This window comes from Bubalus kerabau, chromosome 15 (assembly GCF_029407905.1).
Source record: "Bubalus kerabau isolate K-KA32 ecotype Philippines breed swamp buffalo chromosome 15, PCC_UOA_SB_1v2, whole genome shotgun sequence".
Lineage (NCBI taxonomy): Eukaryota > Metazoa > Chordata > Mammalia > Artiodactyla > Bovidae > Bubalus > Bubalus kerabau.
The window spans coordinates 82,531,846-82,551,323 of record NC_073638.1 but is presented as its reverse complement, the minus strand read 5'-3'; the positions used below and the strand labels follow the sequence as shown (position 1 = coordinate 82,551,323).

The window sequence follows — 19,478 nt, the reverse complement described above, 5'->3', positions numbered from 1 at the left end:
CTCACAGGAGCGTTCTCAGAGCAGGATGCCCAGCGTGTAATCTGTGGACCACCACCATCTCTGCCACGAGGGAGCTGGTTAGAAACACAGAACCCCGGGATCCTCCCAAACCTACTGAGTCAGCCTCTGCATTTTAACATGATCCCCGGGTGACTCATAACCACATTAAAGATGCTGGCAACGTATTTTTAAGGTAGACAGTGCATGTGCGTGCCTGCTAAATCACTTCAGTCGTGTCTGACTCCTTGCCCACTATGGACTGCATGCAGCCCGCCAGGCTCCTCTGTCCATGGGATTCTCCAGGGAAGAATACTGGGCTCCAGGGGATCTGCCTGACCCAGGGCTCAAACCCATGTCTCCTGCATCTCCTGCATTAGCAGGCAGATTCTTTACCGCAGAGCCACCTGGGAAGCCCCAAATAGGGCATACATGGGTGTTTAACAATGTTCTTCAAATGGGGTTGATTTTATACACTTTTGCAAGTATATTTTACAATTGAGAACATTTTTAAATGCATAGTTCAAATAGTTTTAAAATATTTTTCAGAATAAGCATAAAAACAAAGACCATGTATATATATAAGGGAAGACCACAAAGATGACAAAGAACTGAAACCAAACCCAGATAGTTATACTCAAAATCCAATGCTATATCCACCCTTCTATGCCTTTGCCCCAAGGCATTAAATGAACAGACTCCCAGGAATTGATCCTTTTCCAATTCTTCCTGCAACTGCATGGGCCAAAGGCCACAAGAAAAATAGAAAACTAATGGATGCTTTGGTGATTTGATCATTCTTACTTAGATATTCTGGGGTGACCTAGGAAAGTTATTTGCCTATTCAGGTAATCCCTGCCTCTCTTTGAAATATTTTCCTGAAAAATGTTTCAGAAAGTGGAATCCTAGAAATTTGAACTTTGTACTTAAATGTTTTATGTTTAGAAGGAAAGGAAAGAGAAAAGCAATACAATTCAGAATCCAAAAAAAAAAATTGTGAAGTCTCAAATATGATACAAACACTTAATTTGATTTTGCACCTGAATGAAACAGCAAATAATATGTACAATCTGATACCAGACAGTCTGGGATTGATCATAGTTCTGCCACTTTCTATCTGTATGATCTTAGGGATTTGTGCCTCAGTTTTTTCAACTATAAAATGAGAATAAAAATAGTACCTAATATTAGTATTGAGGAACTAAAACGCACTTAATACATGTAAAACCCTTAAGAGACTGCTTGGCATAGATAAATGGTCAACAAATAGTAGCTACTATCATCGAAGAATGGACGCGTTTGAACAGTGGTGTTGGAGAAGACTCTTGAGAGTCCCTTGGACTGCAAGGAGATCCAACCAGTCCATCCTAAAGGAGATCAGTCCTGGGTGTTCACTGGAAGGACTAATGTTGAAGCCGAAACTCCAATACTTTGGCCACCTCATGTGAAGAGCTGACTCATTTGAAAAGACCCTGATGCTGGGAAAGATTGAAGGCGGGAGGAGAAGGGGATGACAGAGGATGAGATGGATGGATGGCATCACCGACTCGATGGACATGAGTTTGAGTAAACTCCAGGAGTTAGTGATGGACAGGGAGGCCTGGTGTGCTGTGATTCATGGGGTCACAAAGAGTCGGACACGACTGAGCGACTGAACTGAACTGAACTGATCATCAATATTATTTATTAATTCATAACTGTATTAAAATGTAGAAATAAAGACTTGCTAAGAAAAACTGTCCAAAACTTGTAAATAATGGGAAAAAGTGAATAGCATGTCTTTTCAGGGTTATTCTGAGACATTGCCTAACTAGACCTCCTGAAGATTAATTTAGGAAAATAAATCTACTTCCATTCACTGTTTACTATTTATTAAAAGTTCCAGATTCAGTGAAGTTACTATAGATAGTAACTTACAGATTTTTGCCCCACAGAAATGCAAGTAATACCTGTGTTGCAGAAAAAAATAACCCCAACGTGCCTACGTCCTTATCCTCCAGCTTCAACTATGAACAATTTATAGCTTCACTACTATTACAACTTCTCCCACCCAGATTTTTTTTCACTCTTTCAATATAGTTTAATATTTTACATTTATAATGTATTTTAACACAATTTTTAAACTTGCAAGAATAATATAAGAACATTGTGTCCTTTGGAGTTACTGTTTCTAATTTGTTCCACTTATTTAATATAAAACGCTTTAAATATTCACATTTAATTTATTCAAAACCATTTGTCACTAAACACTTTAATGAGCAGTTCCCAAGAACAGACAGTAGAGTTATCAAAATTGGGACATTTTAGAGTGATACAGTACTGTTATCCAATTCACAGTTCATATTAAGATCTTGTCAATTATCTTCAAAATGTTGTTTACATTTTTCACCATGCACCGATCCAGATTATTTTAAAGAAAATCTCCATGTCCTGCTACTTTATTTTAATGACCATATATATTTTTTATTTCATGTTGATGCCTAGACTTTGCTCCTGGTCTTCCCACTGGGAAATCCAGGCCTGACTCAGAGCTCCGCTGCACCATCGCATCTCAGCCAAGAGTTCACAGGGCCAGATGCTCTGTACTTCTCTTCAGTTCAAACACTCATGATTCCAGAACCTCCACCACCCCTACTCCAGGAGCCTCAGCTGAGCCATCAAGGAACAGGCTCAGGGGAGCAGTGTCAGCTGACAAATAGAGAGGAGGCCTTCTCCCCACCACCCACAAAGCAGAGTCAGAGAGAGGAAAAGAGGGGGAAACCCACACCTGGGAGATGATCCAAGTGCATTTTTGCTCCTGGTTAACCATTCCCTTGGCTCCTCCTTACACCCATTGGCATTTCCTGTGCTTAAATGCTAGCTTTGTTTCTGAAAATACAATTTTTTAAATTGCTAATATAAATAAACCACCCATTCTGTTAACAAGGCTCCCAGTGCCTCCTTAGATGAGCCCCTGGTGGCTGATGCCAGGAGAGCTTCCCAGAGAGGGTCAGGCTCCAGGGTGCCCACCCACTCAGGGCTCCACCACGGCTGGGACACAGGAACAGCAAGGAAAGGGGCTCAGCCCGGCCTGACCCGCCCTAGACTCACTCTCTGTGGAGCTCAGCGTCACCGACTCGTCCTCCAGGGTTGGAGCCCAGGGCAGGTCCTCAGTGTCCAGCCAAGGTCCCCTGGGCTCTTTAGTAGACTAGCTGGGAAAACTGGCCTCCAGATTCCAGCAAGCCCCCAAGGGGGCAAGACAACATCCCTTCACCCAGAATTCAGAGTCCAGGGAGGAGGCTGGATGGCTCCCACCTCTCCTTCTGAGTCCCCCTGTGGCCAAGGTGGAACCATAAGCATCAGCTCCTCAAGGAGACCCTAACTTCCTTTTCCTCAAGACCAAACTAAGTAACCAGATTCTGCAGGGCATCATCCCTTCTGCCCTGAGACTGACCCTCCCGGAGTCCCAGGAGAGGATGTGGGCCCGGTGTGTTTCAGGGCCCCCCTGAGCTCTGAGCCTCCACAGCACCTGGGGTCATGAGGGGCAGAGCCAGCCTGGTAAACTGGCAGGAGCGGAGGAGGCCTCAGTTTCAGTCCTGAGGGCCGCTTCCTGTTCACCTGAGCCGGGTGCCCTGCCATCAGCTCTGAGTCCAGAAACAGCTCTAGAGAGAACCCCAAAGACACAGGCTGGAGTGGACGTGAGTCTTGGAACCCCCCGCGTGCCTGGTGGGGAGGATCCTGAGTTCCCACTGGAGCTGTGCCAGGTGGGGGCACCGCCCGCTGAGGTCGGTGATTGTCCATCAGAAGTCCTACTGAGTTCCCCCACCAGAGCTGGTTCAGAGAGCTGAGGTCGCCTGTTGTCTCCTCCTTCCTCTCCCCCAAATCTGGATGCAGCCCACCCCCTACTCTGCCAGCCTGTAAGCATTTCCTGAGACCCCACTGCATTCAGGGGTCCAACCCACTACATGTTGCTAATCTAACTTGGAGTGGCATGAAAGTTAATGTGTTACCCTGTGTCCAGAACCGTGCTAAGTATAGTGACGCATGCTGTCTTTCTACCTCATGGAAACTGAGGAAACTGAAGCTCAAACTGTCTTTGCCATGCATTTTTTGCCCAGTAAACGTTTATTGAGATTAATTCCCACTTCCAGGCTGTTGCACACCCTCATCTCTTCCACAAAGCTCCCCCTTCCTGATTTGTCAAGGTCCAGCCCCGCCCCTTCTCTTTCTGAAGCCCTCCTGGTCACTACAAAGGGTCTTTGCAGCCTCCTTCATTCCTGAGTCACAGGAGTCAGTTTGCTTTCAACATTATTTCAAGATCCTAAATGGTCAAAGTCACGCTTTATGCTATTCTGAAAAGTAATTGTTTAAATACTGCTGAACGACCTCAATTGTTCAAATATTCTTGCATAACTGTAACTGTTCAAATATTTGCTATTCTCTTGATACAAAACTTGGAACAGTCTCTGCTTTCAGAAGTTACAGTGTGATAGAGAAACAAAACAACCCAGGAGGGGGGAAAGAAAGTCTCGGAAACGTTGACCAAGCCCGGGTAAGGGAGTCTGAATGCATCTGTGTGAGTCACAGTCAGCCTCCAGCTTGCAGCAGCGCACACAAGGGAGGGAATTCAGCTGGGTGAGGGGAGGCCCCTGGCAGGGCTGAGGCAGGACTTCGCAGGCATCATGGAGGACATCTGGAGGCTCTTCGCTATCTGGGAGCCTCAGGTCCATCTGCAAGGCTGTCAGTCAAGGTCATCGTCAGTGAGGATTATCATAGATGGGCCTCTGAAGGACTCACGTGTTCCTCTGGGAGTCGGGCGGGAGGAGTAGGTGAGGAGGGAACCTAGTCTGTCTGGACCAAGGAAGATGGTAAGAAAGGGGGAGCGGAAGAGGAGGACCAGAGCCCTCACTTACTGGGAAGCAGGATGGAGGCGCTCGGCCTAAACCCAGAGCTGAATGACTCTGTGTGTGTGTGTGTCAGTGTGTGTAAGAGTGTGTGTGAGTGTGTGTGGGTGTGTGTGTGTATAAGAATGTGTGTGAGTGTGTGGGTGTGTGTGTCTGTGTGAGTGCATGTGTGTGTGAGTGTGAGTGTATGTGAGTCTGTGTATGAGTGTGAGAGAGTGTGTGTGTGAGGGTGCATGGGTGTGAGTGTGTGTGAGTATGTGAGTGTGGGTATGTGTGACTATGTGTGTGTATGTGTGTGTGTGTGTGTGTGTGTGTGTGTGAATGTATGAGTGTGTGAGTGTGTGTGAGAATGTGAGTGTGTCTGTGTCTGTGTGCATCAAAAGAATCTGGCTGTCATCTTATGAGAGAAAAAGAAAACCATTAATATTCATTCTGGACCAGAGACTCTTCATTTGTGCAAAATTAAGTCCTTCAACCAAGAAGTAGAAAGGGAAGAGTGAATATGAAAGCTGCCGAGGGCCCCTGGTAAAGACGCAGGGATGCGGGGCCGGAAGTGTCCAGGCTGAGCCGTGTGCCCGGATCCTGCCACGCCGCCAGGACCCGGCCTTTCAGTGCTGCGTCCTGTGACCTGCGTGTGTAGAAGCAGGCATGAGACAGCGGGGAAGGCACCTCACCTCTCCCGATGACTGACTGAGCTCCAGACAGTCAGAGCTTTTCCACTCATTCAGTTCATCCAGGCCACACAGCAGTCCTGAGGAGATATATGATCTCTATTTCGCAGGTAAGAAAAACAAGACTCAAAGACAGCTTATCCAAGGAGACACAGCCAGTGAGAGGCGAGCTGAAATGAAGACACGGGTCTGTCTGCCTTCACAGCTCATGTCCTGTCCACTAGAGCGTGACTCTCTCAGGCACCTTGTAGAAGAGGACTTACATGCGCCTGGCGTTCCTCCTCGTTGTACCTTGCACAGGCAGACATACTCAGCAAAAATATCTGTTAAAAAAAAAAAAGAAAAACTACCAAATGTAAAGTGAATGTATTACCTAAGTAGTCTAGGGATAGAAAACTAGTCTTTTCCCCCCAAAGGTAGTTATAATTCTCCTCATGAAACCAAACAGAAAATAAAGATTAATTATTTGTAAAGCCAGTAATTACATTGAGAGGAGGAAGAAGGAACAGCAATATTATTCTTATCAACACAAATTTAGTTCTGCTATATAATTTACATGCAGGATCCAACTGAATCCTTACAAGAAACCTCGTGAAACAGGTTAGAATAAATCACCTGTTCTACAGTTAGGGAAACTGAGTCTCAGAATGGTTAAGTGAGCTGCTCAAACTTATGGAAGTAGTAAGTGTCTGAGTGATGATCGGTTGCCACCTCTGCAGATGACACCTGGAGAACTAACCCTTGCCACTGGAAACTGCACCCCCGTCACCCAGCTCATCTTGCTGGGATTCTCCAATGACCCAGACCTCCAGAAGCTTCTCTCTGGAGGCTTGCTGTTCATCTATGTCATGACCGTGGTGGGAAACCTGGGGATGATGGCGCTCATCCTCAAGACTCCCGCCTCCACAGTCCCATGGACTTCTTTCTCAGCGTCCTCTCTTTCCTTGATATCTGCTACTCCTCTGTGGTCACCCCCACGCTGTTGCTCGACTTTCTGGCCTCTGACAGGTCCATCCCCTTCAAGGGCTGCGTGGTCCAGATGACCTTCTTGGTGATGCACGCCACAGCTGAGAGCTTCCTGCTGGCTTCCATGGCCTGCGACCGCTGCACGGCCACCTGCCGACCTCTCCACTACAGCTCCGTCATGACCAGGGGCCCCTGTCTCCAGCTGGTGGCTGCTTCCTCGCTTTCGGTGGAGCTAATTCTGCTATCGAGACTGGGAATGTCTTTGCCCTGCCTTTCTGCGGGCCCAACCAGGTACTGCACTACTTCTGTGACATCCAACCCCTTCCCTCCCCGGCCTGAGCCAACACAGCCATGGCAGGAGTGGTCCTCTATATCTTCTCTGCCCTGGCTACCTATCTACCTGCTGCCCTCATCCTCACCTCCTACGGCCTGGCCTTGGTGGCCATTGGGAGGATGCGCTCAGCAGCTGGGAAGAAGGAGGCCCTCTCCACGTGTGCCTCCCACTTCCTGGCCATTGCCACCTTCCACAGCACCGTGATTTCACCTACGTCCAGCCTCATGGATCCACCGATGATACCAGTGGCCAGTAGTGTCTGCTGCACCATCATAACCCCCGTGCTCACCCCCGTCATCTAGAGCCTCCGCAACAAGGAGGTGAAGGAGGCCCTGCAGAGGAAGCTCCTGCTAAACCCTGCGAGGTTGTTTGTTGGCAAGACGAAGGCATAGCGTCTTCCCAATCAGACTGTGAACCGTCCCAGCCAGGAGCAGCCTGGTTTGGAAGGAGGGGGAGGAAGTAAGAAAGAAACAGCAAATGCCATACTTTATACAGAATGTTGCTAAAGCAGCTTTGCATCCATTATCATATTCAGTCTTTGCCATTGCACAGTGGAGCAGCCATCCTAAGGATGATCTCACTTTACAGTTGAAGGAGATTTCACTCAGTGAACAGAAGTTAATAACCTGAAGCAATTCGTGACAGAGTAAGTATTGTATTTAGAATTATAAAGAATTACACTTAGCCTGGACATCTTTGAATATGCGTGTAGGGGCTTCTCTGGTAGTCCGGTGGCTAAGAGTCCGTGCTCTGCATGCAGGGGGCCTGGGTTTGATCCCTCTCTGGTAGTCCGGTGGCTAAGAGTCCATGCTCTCCATGCAGGGGGCCTGGGTTTGATCCCTGGTCAAGGAACTAGATCCCACATGCCAACTAAGACCTTGTTGTTCAGTCGCTCAGTCGTGTCCGACTCTGCGACCCCATGGACTGCAGCACGCCAGGCTTCCCTGTCCTTCACCATCTGTCCGAGTTTGCGCAAACTCATGTCCGTGGAATCAGTGATGCCATCCAACCACCTCATCCTCTAAGACCTAGCACAGTCAAATAAATAAAAATAAATATTTAAAATAAACCAATAAATGCACATGCTATATGGTGAGTATATGTGTTTTAGAGACTCACACAAATGAGGAACGTGACCTCGACAAACTTCGAGGCTGGACGCGGGACTGGAAGGCACACTCTTAAACTAAGGCAACGTTTTTTAATGCTTCCCTCTTGGCAATTTTTTGTTTGTCCTCCTGGGTCTTCGCTGCTGTGCGCAGGGCTCTCTCTGGTTGCAGAGCGCGGGGCTGCCCTGCTGCGGCGCAGAGGCTGCTCCCTGTGGCGGCGTCCCTTGTTGCGGAGCAGACGCTCAGGAGCCGCAGCTCACAGACTCCAGAGCGGGCTCGGCAGTTTGGCACACCAGCCCAGCTGTTTCATGGCTTGTGAAGTCCTCCCACACCAGGAATCGAACCTGTGTCCTTCCCATTAGCAGGCGGACTCCGGTCCACTGGACCACCAGGGACGTCGAGACAGAGTCTGAACCCGGACTGTGCTGGCCTCATGATGATTTTTGGATCATCAAAAGACTTTTTTCAGATCTATCTTAAGGATGTGATTCTAAATACAGACAATCTTACTATACAAAGAGGTTTATCACAGCATCATGTTTGAAAACAAAAACTTGGGAGAAATCTAAATATTCAAAGGAAAAAATGAAACCCCTAAATGTTATGTTGATGGAGACGACATAATAACATGGAAAACAGGAGGTCAGAACAGCGTGATTGCAACAATGTGATAAAAAGGAGTAGGAGAAACCCGGGAGGAACACACAGTGATTCAAATGATGGTAAATGATGGTCTTACTAGACTAGTGGCCTGTGAGGTTTTTCTATTTTTCTCAAAAATTTTACAAAACTTTTTTGATGAGCATGTTCAATTTTGATATTTTATTCTAAAAATGGATAATTTAAAAATCCTTTCCAGTAAACTAAGCGTGAAAATATTTTACTTTTTTGTGTCTCCTTCCAGAAAGTAAATATTTACTAAATTCTTCCTATGCATCACATTCCTTTAACTAATAAACCAAGTTTTTAGTACACACCTACAATTAAGGTCAGGACTAGAACATTATGGTAAAGAGACTTGATAAAAATTAACCTAATTCACTCACCTCTAAAAATACGTATGAGGTCATCAGGTCATCAGGGTGGTGGGACCATCCTAGGTTAATATCCAGAACATGCATTAGGTGGCTTTATACTACAGTGAGAGCCCCACAACGTCCAGCAGTTAACACCACAAAGGCTTTCACCCATGCTAAACTGGAGATGCGCCAGGTGACTCGCCAGGGCAGACTTTATCCATCCGTCAATATCTGGACCCCTTTCATCTGACAATGCCATCATCTCAAACTTGAAGAGCTCTCCAAGACTGTCAGGGGAAATAATCAAGAAGGTCATGGAGCGAGCTCTTAACTATCTGGCCTGAGGTTGGCTCACATCACCTCACCCTCTTACAGCTTTAACATAACTGCAGAAGAGACTGGGAAATACAGCCTTCTTAGTCCAGACACAGAAAAAGTAAATGAGATTTCATAAACACATAGCTTTGTCTCTGTCACTGGCCATTTGGGCAGTTGATTACACCATCTTCTGTACGGAGTTCTAAAACACCACCAGATTAAATCTGAAATAAGCCTCTGGTCAACTCCTGTGTGTGCGTGCTAAGTCGCCTCAGTCGTGTCTGACTCTTTGCGGCCTCGTGGACTGTAGCCCGCCAGGCTTCTCTGTCCCAGGGATTCTCCAGGCAAGAATACCAGAGGGGGTTGCCGCGCCCTTCTCCAGGTCAACTCATGCTCCTACATAACTGAGGTGAACCGTTTCCCGGGGTGGAAATGTTTGAACAGCCTTTGCCTGTGCTGAGCTTCCTCTGTCGGTTTTTGAACCACACACTCAGATCGTGCTGCCACGACAAGAGCAAAAGGAACTCTGAGAACTGCTAGTTCACAGCTGCCTCAAGTTGCAGGTCACAGTTCCCTGGAATTCTAAATCTGTTGCAATAGATTTCAAAATATAATATGTACACACACTATGATTCAGCAATTCAGTGAGCAGGCATACAATCAAGAGAAATTCTTGCAGATTCGCATTTTGAAATATATACCAGGAATGCTTAAAGCAACACTATTTCTCACAGCAAAAAAAATGTGAACGCAGCTGTAGGAACAGATGAATGAAACAGCGCATGTTCATACACCGAAAACTAAACAGCAGCAGAAAGAAAAGAAGGACAGGTTATTATCAAAAGAAATGTCTCTAAAACATGAGACTGAATGAAATGAGAAAGTAACAGAAGAATGCACACAGTGTTACTCCATTTATAGAGTTCAAAACTAGATAATGACCCAGCAATCATTCCTGGGTGTGTACATACACATATATGTAAATATATCTCTCCAAAAGAAACAAAAACACTAATTTGAAAATAGGCATACACCCCAATGCTCATAGCAGCATTATTTACAATTGCCAAGGTATGGAACAAACTAAATGCCCATCAACAGATAAAAATAGATAAGAATTTATTATATAAAAATACATCTTGTTTATATAAAAGTTTATCCATTTATCAGTGGATAAAAATGAGGTGGTACGGATACACACACACACACACACACACACACACACAATGGAATCACACTCAGCCATAACAGAAAAGAAAGTTTTGCCACTTGCAGCAAAACAGATGGCCTTGGAGGACATTATGCTAAGTGATATAAGTCAAACAGAGAAATACAAATAATGCATGATATCATTCATATGTGGAATCTAAAAACTACAACAGACTAGTGAATATAACAAAAACGTAGCAGGGAGCGGAGCGAGGGTCACTGTGGGGGTAGCAGAGTCGGGGGTGCAAGCTACTGGCTGTACAATAGACTAAGTGTGCATTGTCCGTGAGGAACCTAGCCAATATTCGGTAATAACTGTAAGTGGAAAGTAAGTTTTTAAAATTTTTTTTTAAATGGGCAAAATTAAACAATTATAATATTTAGAAATGTATTCATAGATGGTAAAGCTGTTTAAAGCAAGGAGTGATTACACAAAATTTGGGATAATGCTTACCTCTTATCGGGGAGAAAAAGAAGGTGAAATTGTTACCAAGTCCAAGCTGACTCTGCTCACCCCATGGACAGGCCAATAAATCCAAGAAACAGGTGTTGAGCCAAGGAATACGACTTTATTCGGTCATATTTGGCTGACTGAGAGGATGACAAATTACTGTCTCAAAATAACCATCTTACGGGGGGCCTGGATGCCAGATTCTTTTATAGAAGGGAGATGGGGAGGGTGCACGAGGAAATAAATAAAAAGGCCGTTAATCTTAGTCTTGTAACTGTCTTCCAGAAGGCATGCCTTCGGCACGGGATGTCTTCCTGTCCTCCTTTCTGCCCTCCACAGGTGCACAGGGGCCTGGACAAAGGCACTTCAGTCTCACAGTCTGGCAAAGGGGCAGGGTTCCCTAAGGCAGGCCATGATGTCTGATGATAACAACAAGAGCAGAAGAGCAAGTCGAAGAAACAGTTCTGACGTGGAGTCAGAATTGGCTCGTCCTGGCCACAGAATGAGGAAGAGGCTCGCAGGCGCGTCCTTAGGTCCTGCTACAGGAGACGTAAACTGGACCACCACCGTCTCCATCACCCGGGAGCTGCTGAGAAACACAGAACCTCCGGCTCGTCCCCAGACCCACGGATTCCGTATCTGCATTTTAACGCGGTCCTCAGGCAACTCTTAACCACATACCAGATACCTGCAAAGTTCTATTTTTAAGGTAGACAGTGCATGTGCTTGCGAGCTCAGTCGTGTTCGACTCTTTGTGACCCTGTGGACTGCAGCCAACCAGGCTCCTCTGTCTTTGGAATTTTCTAAGCAAGAATACTGGAGTGGGTTGCCATGCCCTCCTTCGAGGAATCTTCTCAACCCAGGGTACAAACCCGCGTCTCTCATGTCTCCTGCTACCACTGTGCCACCTGGGAAGCCCAGACAGTGCGTATACAGGTGTTTACTTTAGCAATATTCTTCAAACTGCAGGTTTCATATACTTTCACTTGTGTATTTTGCAATTAAGAACATTTTTTCAATATACAGTTTGAATAGTTTTTAAATATTCCTCAGAATAAATATAAAAACAAAGATCACATATAAAAAGAAGGAAGATGACAAACAACTGAAACCAAACTCAGATATTTAGACTCAAAATCCAGTGCTATTTCCATTCTTCCCTGCCTTTGCCCCAAGGCAGTCAATGAATGGACCCCCAGGAATTGATCAATTTCCACTTCTTCCTGCAACTGCATGGGGCAAAGGCCACAATGAAAATAGAAGACTATTGGAAGCTTTGGCGATTGATCATTCTTACCTAGATATTCAGGGGTGGGCTAGGAAACTATTTTCCTACTCAGATAATCCCTGCCTCTGGAAACTTTTTTTTTTTTTTCCTGAAAAATGTTCCCGAAATTGAAATGCCTGAAATTTGAATGTTGTATGTATATGTTTTGTCCATTTGGAAGGAAAGGAGGGAGAGAAGTGATACAATTGAGAGACCGAAAAAATATTATGAAGTCTCAAATATGATATAAACACTTAATTTATATCTGAAGGTTATACACTGTATATGGAGAAGGCAATGGCACCCCACTCCAGTACTCTTGCCTGGAAAATTCCATGGACAGAGGAGCCTGGTGGGCTGGAGTCCATGGAGTCGTGAAGAGTCGGACACGACTGAGCGACTTCACTTTCACTTTTCACTTCCATGCATTGGAGAAGGAAATGGCAACCCACTCCAGTGTTCTTGCCTGGAGAATCCAGGGACGGGGGAGCCTGGTGGGCTGCCGTCTATGGGGTCGCACAGAGTCGGACACGACTGAAGTGACTTAGCAGCAGCAGCAGCGGCGGCATACACTGTATATCTAAGTATTTAACTTATTAACAAGAGATTATACTTTAAATACTGATAACACATGTGCATACTCTCAGACGTGTCAGGCTCTTTGCAGCCCCATGGATTGTAGCCTGCCAGGCTCCTCTGTCCATGGAATTTTCCAGGTAAGAATACTGATAAACAAATTTTCTTTTTTTTTTTTTTCTCATGGCTTGCAGGATCTTAGTTCCTTGACCGGGGATGGAACCCAGGCTTACACAATGAAATCACCAGGTTTTAATTGCTGGACCACCAGGGAATTCTCTCAGATTTAATTTTCTCCTGGAACTTTGCAATTCACAAGTCCTGATGCATTTTGTTTATTTGAAATGGTATTTGAAAGGACAAAATCTAATTTTAATGTTGGATATAAAGATCTGCTGACAGTAATTAGGCAAATGATAGAGTAGGAAACTGTGGAACTATGAAAATGACTTTCCAATGCTCTTTTAAAATTTGTAAAGAGAAAATGTAACACTGATTGTCTTTCTCCCTTCATAAAGGAGACTGCAACCAGCTAAATCACAGTCTGCAGTTTGGTGGACTGTGAACTTCCCTCTGTTGAGGGTTAGCTGATGCTGATACTCAGCTTCTTAGGAATAGGTGCTTATCCAAACTGCTCCAAATTCACCTGTGTGAAGAGTTTGACTTTTTTTTCCTTGACAAGGTCTTTTGAGTTCCTCTTCCTGGAGTCAAAGTGTTGGTCTCTCAGACCTGTCTGACACTTTGTGATCCCATGATGGACTGTATCCCGCCAGGCTCCTCTGTCCATGGATTTTCCAAGCAACAATACTGGCGTGGGTAGCCATACTCCTCTCCAGGGGATCTTTCCAACCCAGGGATCGAACCTGGGTATGCATGGCAGGTGGACTCTTTATCATCTGAGCCACCAGGGAAGCCCTTTCTGAAATAGGAGATGGCAACCCACTCAGGTATTCTTCTTTGGAGAGTCCCCATGGACAGAGGAGCCTGGAGGGCTACAGTCCATGGGATCTCAAGGAATCGGACACGACTGAGCGACAGACACACACACACACTCTGCCAGATAGCAAAAGCATTCTCTTGGGCAATTCTGGGCAATCACAGTCAGTTTAAAAGTACCCTCCGACCCTTCCCTAACACCCAGCCATACACACACTCCTTCCTTTTCCAGAGTTGAGCGTACCAAGGAGTCAGGGTGGAATAGATAGAATCGTTGCCTGGTCCTCTGTCATGGTCTCTCCATGCTGGCCTTTCCCCTGACTTCCTCTTTCCGCCTGGTTTCCAGTTGCCAGACCATGACATCATGGTCCTGACTCCATATCCGAAGGCCTCTCTAGTCACTCAGCCTCTCCTGGTGCACTCTCAGAGGGGTTGGCCACACCTGATACACTCTCAGAGGGGTTGGCCACACTCACCCTCTCCCATGCCACGTGGGGTCTCTGTCCAGCCCTGCCATACACCACTTCTTTCCACTGCTCCTTGAAGTAATGGTTCCCTTACTTCCAGATGGCGGCTCTAGAGACTGGACCACAGGATTCCTTCTGGATTCAGTGGCCCAACCCCCTAAGCTCACTACAGTTCTTTCCTAACTTGCAAGCCTAGGGGATTTTTATCTGGAGAGAAAGAAAAGCTCTGGAAAAACCTGGTTCTGACCGAGCACCTATTCTTGTATGCCTGTGGTCAAGGCACAAGTGTATGCCCTGGGTCACTGAAGACTCTAGCTTTTGAAGTTCAAAAGCTCTTTATCACAAAAGTTTTATCTCTGCCCTGAGTTTCCAAAACATATTTTAAACCTCAAAGGCCAGGAATTGACTTTTTTGGTATTTGCTCTATGCGGCACTAACCTTACCCCAAGGTGTGGCTGCCAAGAGGTCTCTTTTGAAGAGGGAAAGATCATTGAGTTTGTTTGTTTGTTTGTTTGTTTAATTATTTTTTTAAAAATCAGTGTATCAAAATAAGATTCTACTATATTAAATTGTAAACATTCACACATTTTCTCCACCACTACACCTTATCTTTTAACCACAAACTTTGGAAATATATGTACAGCATTTTGTACATGTGTTTTAAATTTTGTTGTTCTCCTTTATAATTGAACACAGTTGTCAAACTTACTTAAATTCAATAAGCATCAAATTTACTTTTTTTGGCATATCCAATGGTATCTTTCTTTGTCTCAGTTGTAAAATCATTAACATCAGCATTTTACTTTTTCATTTTCCACTATACTTCTATAAATAAGGGTAAATATGCAATAAAATGTTCGACTAGTTACACAAACATTGCCATATTTAGATGGGAGCACTACTCAGATGAAACTATCGGCTGACAGAGAGCAGGACTCTGAGGGAGCATAAAATGGTTATTTGCCTACAGAAACAGAAAAGTCAAATTTGGTCTAAGAAGGGAGTTTAGAGGTGCGGCTATATATGAAAGGACCAGTTGTATAAAAGTTAATGATTCCCTGGATTTTGATTCACTCATTTTTTGTTCACCCTTACCTATCTTCACATGTCTAGGTGGAAGCAATGAAAACAATTCTACTTATAACAGTTTTGAAAGTGTGAAACCATTAGTCATTCTGTCGTGTCTGCCTCTTCTTGACCTCATGGACTGTAGCCCTCCAGGTGTCCCAGTCCATGGGATTCTCCAGGCCAGAGTACTGGAGTGGGTTGCCATTCACTTCTCCAGGGAATCTTCCCAAGCCAGGGATCGAACCTGGGTCTCCTGCCTTGCCGGACATTCTTCACCATCTGAGCCACCGGGGAAGCCCTGTAATGGCTTTATCAAAACGTAATTCCTGTATCCTACAATTCATCTAAGCACAAAAAATCCACACCTCTCCTCTTCCTTTGTCTCTCCTTTACTGTTACACTCACAAAATTTCTGATACCAGATGTTTGGGGTTTCCCCCACATACCAAGCAATTCTCTGTGATACCAGCTAGATGTTCTACAATTCACCAACCAAAGTCAGCCCAGACCCCACAGGTAAGGGCTCAGTCCCACAGGACTGCTCTCCACTTCAGACACCAAGCCAAGCAGTAGTCCCTAGGTTATCCACAACTTCAGTCTGACTCGCTTGCAAACTGGAGGTTTCCATGACTGCCCTCACCTCACCCTTGGACTCAATTATTTGCTGTAACAGCTCATAGAACTCAGGGAAACACTGACCTGCCTTTATCAGTTTGTCGTAAAATAAAAGGCATGAAGGGGACTTCCCTGGTGGTCCAGTGGTTGAGAATCCACCTTGCAGTTCAGGAGACACGGGGTTGATCCCTGGTCAGGGAACTAAGATCCCACATGCCGAGGAGTAACTTAGCCCACGAGCTGCCACTCCTGAGCCTGCGCACGGCAACTAGAATCCATGTGCCACCGAAAGACCCCACACAAAGCGACAAGGACGCTGCGGGCCACGACCTGTGCAGCCAAATAAACAAGTATTTTTAAAAGGTGTGATAAAGGACACAGATGAAGAGCCAAAGGAAGAGACACGTGAGGCAAGGCCCAGCAGGGACCTAAGTTCAGGATCTTCTGTCCTGGAGAGTTGGGGTGCGCCATCCTCCCAACATGCAGATGTGTTTACCGACCCAGAAGGTTCCAAACCCTAACCCTACTATTGAAACTTTTATGGAGGCTTCATCATGTAGGCATGATGAGTTATTCATTCCATTTCCTCTCCCCTCTCTGGAGGGTGGGCACTGGGGAATGGACAATTCTTTTCATGGCTGAATAATGTTCCAATGGATCTACACCATTTAATGTATCCATTCATCAGTTAATAGACATTTGGATTGTTTTCCCCTTTTAACTATGATGAATACTGCTGCTAGGAACATTCATGTACAGGTTCATGCACAAGTACAAACACATATTTTTAACTCTCTAGGAATAGAATCGCTGGGTCATACAGAAGCCCTAAGTTTAATCTGTTGAGGAGCTACCAGACTGTTTTCCAAAGTGTCTACGTCATTTTACATTCCATCAGAAGTGTCTGAGGACTCCAGTTTCCTCCCATTCTTACTAATACTTGTTCATATCCATCTTTTACCATTAAAAACATCCTCATGAATGTGAGTGGTATGTCTTGCTGTGGTTTTGATTTTCATTTTCTTGATGACCAAAAATGTCAAAAAATCTTTTTACATACTTATTGACCACTTGTATATCTTTTCTGGAGTCAATGTGTATTCAGATTGAATGCCCATTATTAATTGGGTTATTTTCATTATTGAGTTTATGTGTTCTTTATATATTCTAGATACAAAGTCCTTTAGCAGATAATATGATTTGCAAGTATTTCTTCCATTCAATAAAATGTCTTTTCATTCTTTTGAAAGTGTCCTTTGATTCCTAAAACTTTTTAACTTTGATGACGTCTAATTTACTTATTGATATGGGCTGATTTTTTTTGTCACCCCCAGCTCCTCCCAGAAAAATTCAGATGTTGAAGCCCTGATCCCTAATATGATAGTATTAGGTGATGGGGCCTTTAGGAGATAATTATATCTAGACGAGGTCGTGAAGGAAGGGCCCTCATGGTGAGAGCGATGTGCTCGTAAGATGAAACGCCAGAGCACTTGTTCTTTTCCCGTTTCCTCCTTCCTTCCTTGCTTTTTCTTTCTTTGGAGGACGTAGTGAGAAGGCAGCTAGCTGCAAGCCAGTAAGAAAACTTCCACCAGAACTTGACTGCGCTAGGACTCTGATCCCAGACGCCCAGCCTCCAGCTGGTGAGGAATACACTTCTCTTGCTGAAGCCACCCAGTCCATGGCATTTTGTTGTGGCACCCTAAGCGAAGAATTTATTTTTTGTTTGCTTGTTTCTCATGCTACCAGTCATATCTAAGAATCCATTGCCAAATCCAACGTCATGAAGATTTTTTTTTTAATATTTTTGGAATAGAGTTGATTTACAATGTGATGTTAGTTTCTGCTGTACAACAAAGTGAACTGGTTATGTATATACATATATATATATTCACTCTTTTTTAAGATTCCTTTCCCATATATGCCATTGCAGAGTATTGAGTGGCATTCTCTGTGCTATACAGAAGGTTCTCATTAATTATCTATTTCATATGTCAGTCAGTCAGTCAGTTCAGTCGCTCAGTCATGTCCGACTCTTTGCGACCCCATGAATTGCAGCACGCCAGGCCTCCCTGTCCATCACCAACTCCCGGAGTTCACTCAAACTCACGTCCATCAGTCAGTGATGCCATCCAGCCATCTCATCCTCTGTTGTCCCCTTCTCCTCCTGCCCCCAATCCCTCCCAGCATCAGAGTCTTTTCCAATGAGTCAACTCTTCACATCAGGTGGCCAAAGTACTGGAGTTTCAGCTTTAGCGTCAGTCCTTCCAAAGAACACCCAGGACTGATCTCCTTTAGAATGGACTGGTTGGATCTCCTTGCAGCCCATAGCAATGTGTATATGTCAATCCCAATCTCCCAATTATAGCCGTACCTCATTTATCCCCTGGTAACTATAAGTTTGCTTTCTACATCTATGACTCTACCTTTGTTTTGTAAATAAGTTCATTTTTACCCTTTTTTTTTAAGATTCCACATGTAAGTGATATCATGGTATTTGTCTTTCTGTGTCTGACTTACTCTACTCAGTAAGACAATCTCTAGGCCCATCCATGTCCCTGCAAATGGCATGATTTTATTCTTTTTTATGGCTCTGTAGTATTTCATTGTGTATATATGCCACATCTTCTTTATCCATTCCTCTGCTGATGGACATTTGGGTTGCTTTCATGTCCTGGTTATTGTAAATAGGGCTGCAATGAAAAATTGAGGGTACATGTATCTTTCCAAATTATGGTTTTCTCTGGATATCTGTCCAGGAGTGGGATTGCTAGGTCATATGGTAGTTCTATTTTCAGTGTTTGAAGGAAGCTCCATACTGTTCTCTGTAGTGGCTGGACCAATATTCACTCCCACCAACAGTGTAGGAGGGTTCCCTTTTCTCCACACCCTCTCCAGCATTTGTAAATGATTTATTTAGTTAATTTTTCGCAGCATGCAGGCTCTCCCCAGCTGTGGCAAGCAGGGGCTCCTCTTCAGTGGGGTGGCCGGGCTTCTCATTGCGGTGGCTTCTCTTGCTGTGGAGCATGGATTCCAGGCAGCCTGGCTCCCGTGGCTGCAGCCCACAGGCTCAGCAGCTGCGGCACTCAGGCTTAGCTGCCCCAGTGAATGCGGAACCTTCCCAGACCAGGGGTCAAACCTCTATGTCCTGCATTGGCAGGCAGATTCGCATTCACTGTATCACCAAGGAGGTCCTCTCCAGAATTTATTGATTGTAGATTTTTTGATGATGGCCGTTCTGACTAGTATGAGATGATATCTCATTGCACTTATAACTTGTGTTTCTCTAATAATTAGTGATGTTGAGCATCTTTTCTTTGCTTTTTGGCCATCTGTATGTCTTCTTTGGAAAAATGTCTATTTAGGTCTTCTGCCCATTTTCTGACTAGGTTGTTAGGGTTTGTTTTTTTTAAATACTGAGCTGCATGAGATGTTTGTATATTTTGGAAATTAATTCCTTGTCAGTTGCTTCATTGGCAAATATTTTCTCCCATTCTGAGGCTTGTCGGTCGTGAAGATTTACCTGCATGTTTTCTTCTAACAGTTTGTAGGTTTTAGCTCTTAGACTTGGATCTCTGATTCATTTTTGGTTTAT

General features: G+C 44.8%; 1 long non-coding RNA gene and 1 pseudogene across 1 annotated transcript; one reads left to right on the top strand and one right to left on the bottom strand.

Moving 5' to 3' along the window:
• Positions 1–4,572: 4,572 nt before the first annotated feature.
• LOC129628656 (uncharacterized) lies at positions 4,573–5,934 on the bottom strand. Its single transcript, XR_008702842.1, has 3 exons — positions 5,796–5,934; positions 5,555–5,650; positions 4,573–4,827 (listed from the first exon to the last, which is right to left on the bottom strand). It is a non-coding gene; the product is annotated as an uncharacterized LOC129628656 (long non-coding RNA).
• Positions 5,935–6,270: 336 nt separating this feature from the next.
• Positions 6,271–7,243, top strand: LOC129627947 (olfactory receptor 5B21-like; annotated as a pseudogene).
• The last annotated feature ends 12,235 nt before the right edge of the window (positions 7,244–19,478 follow it).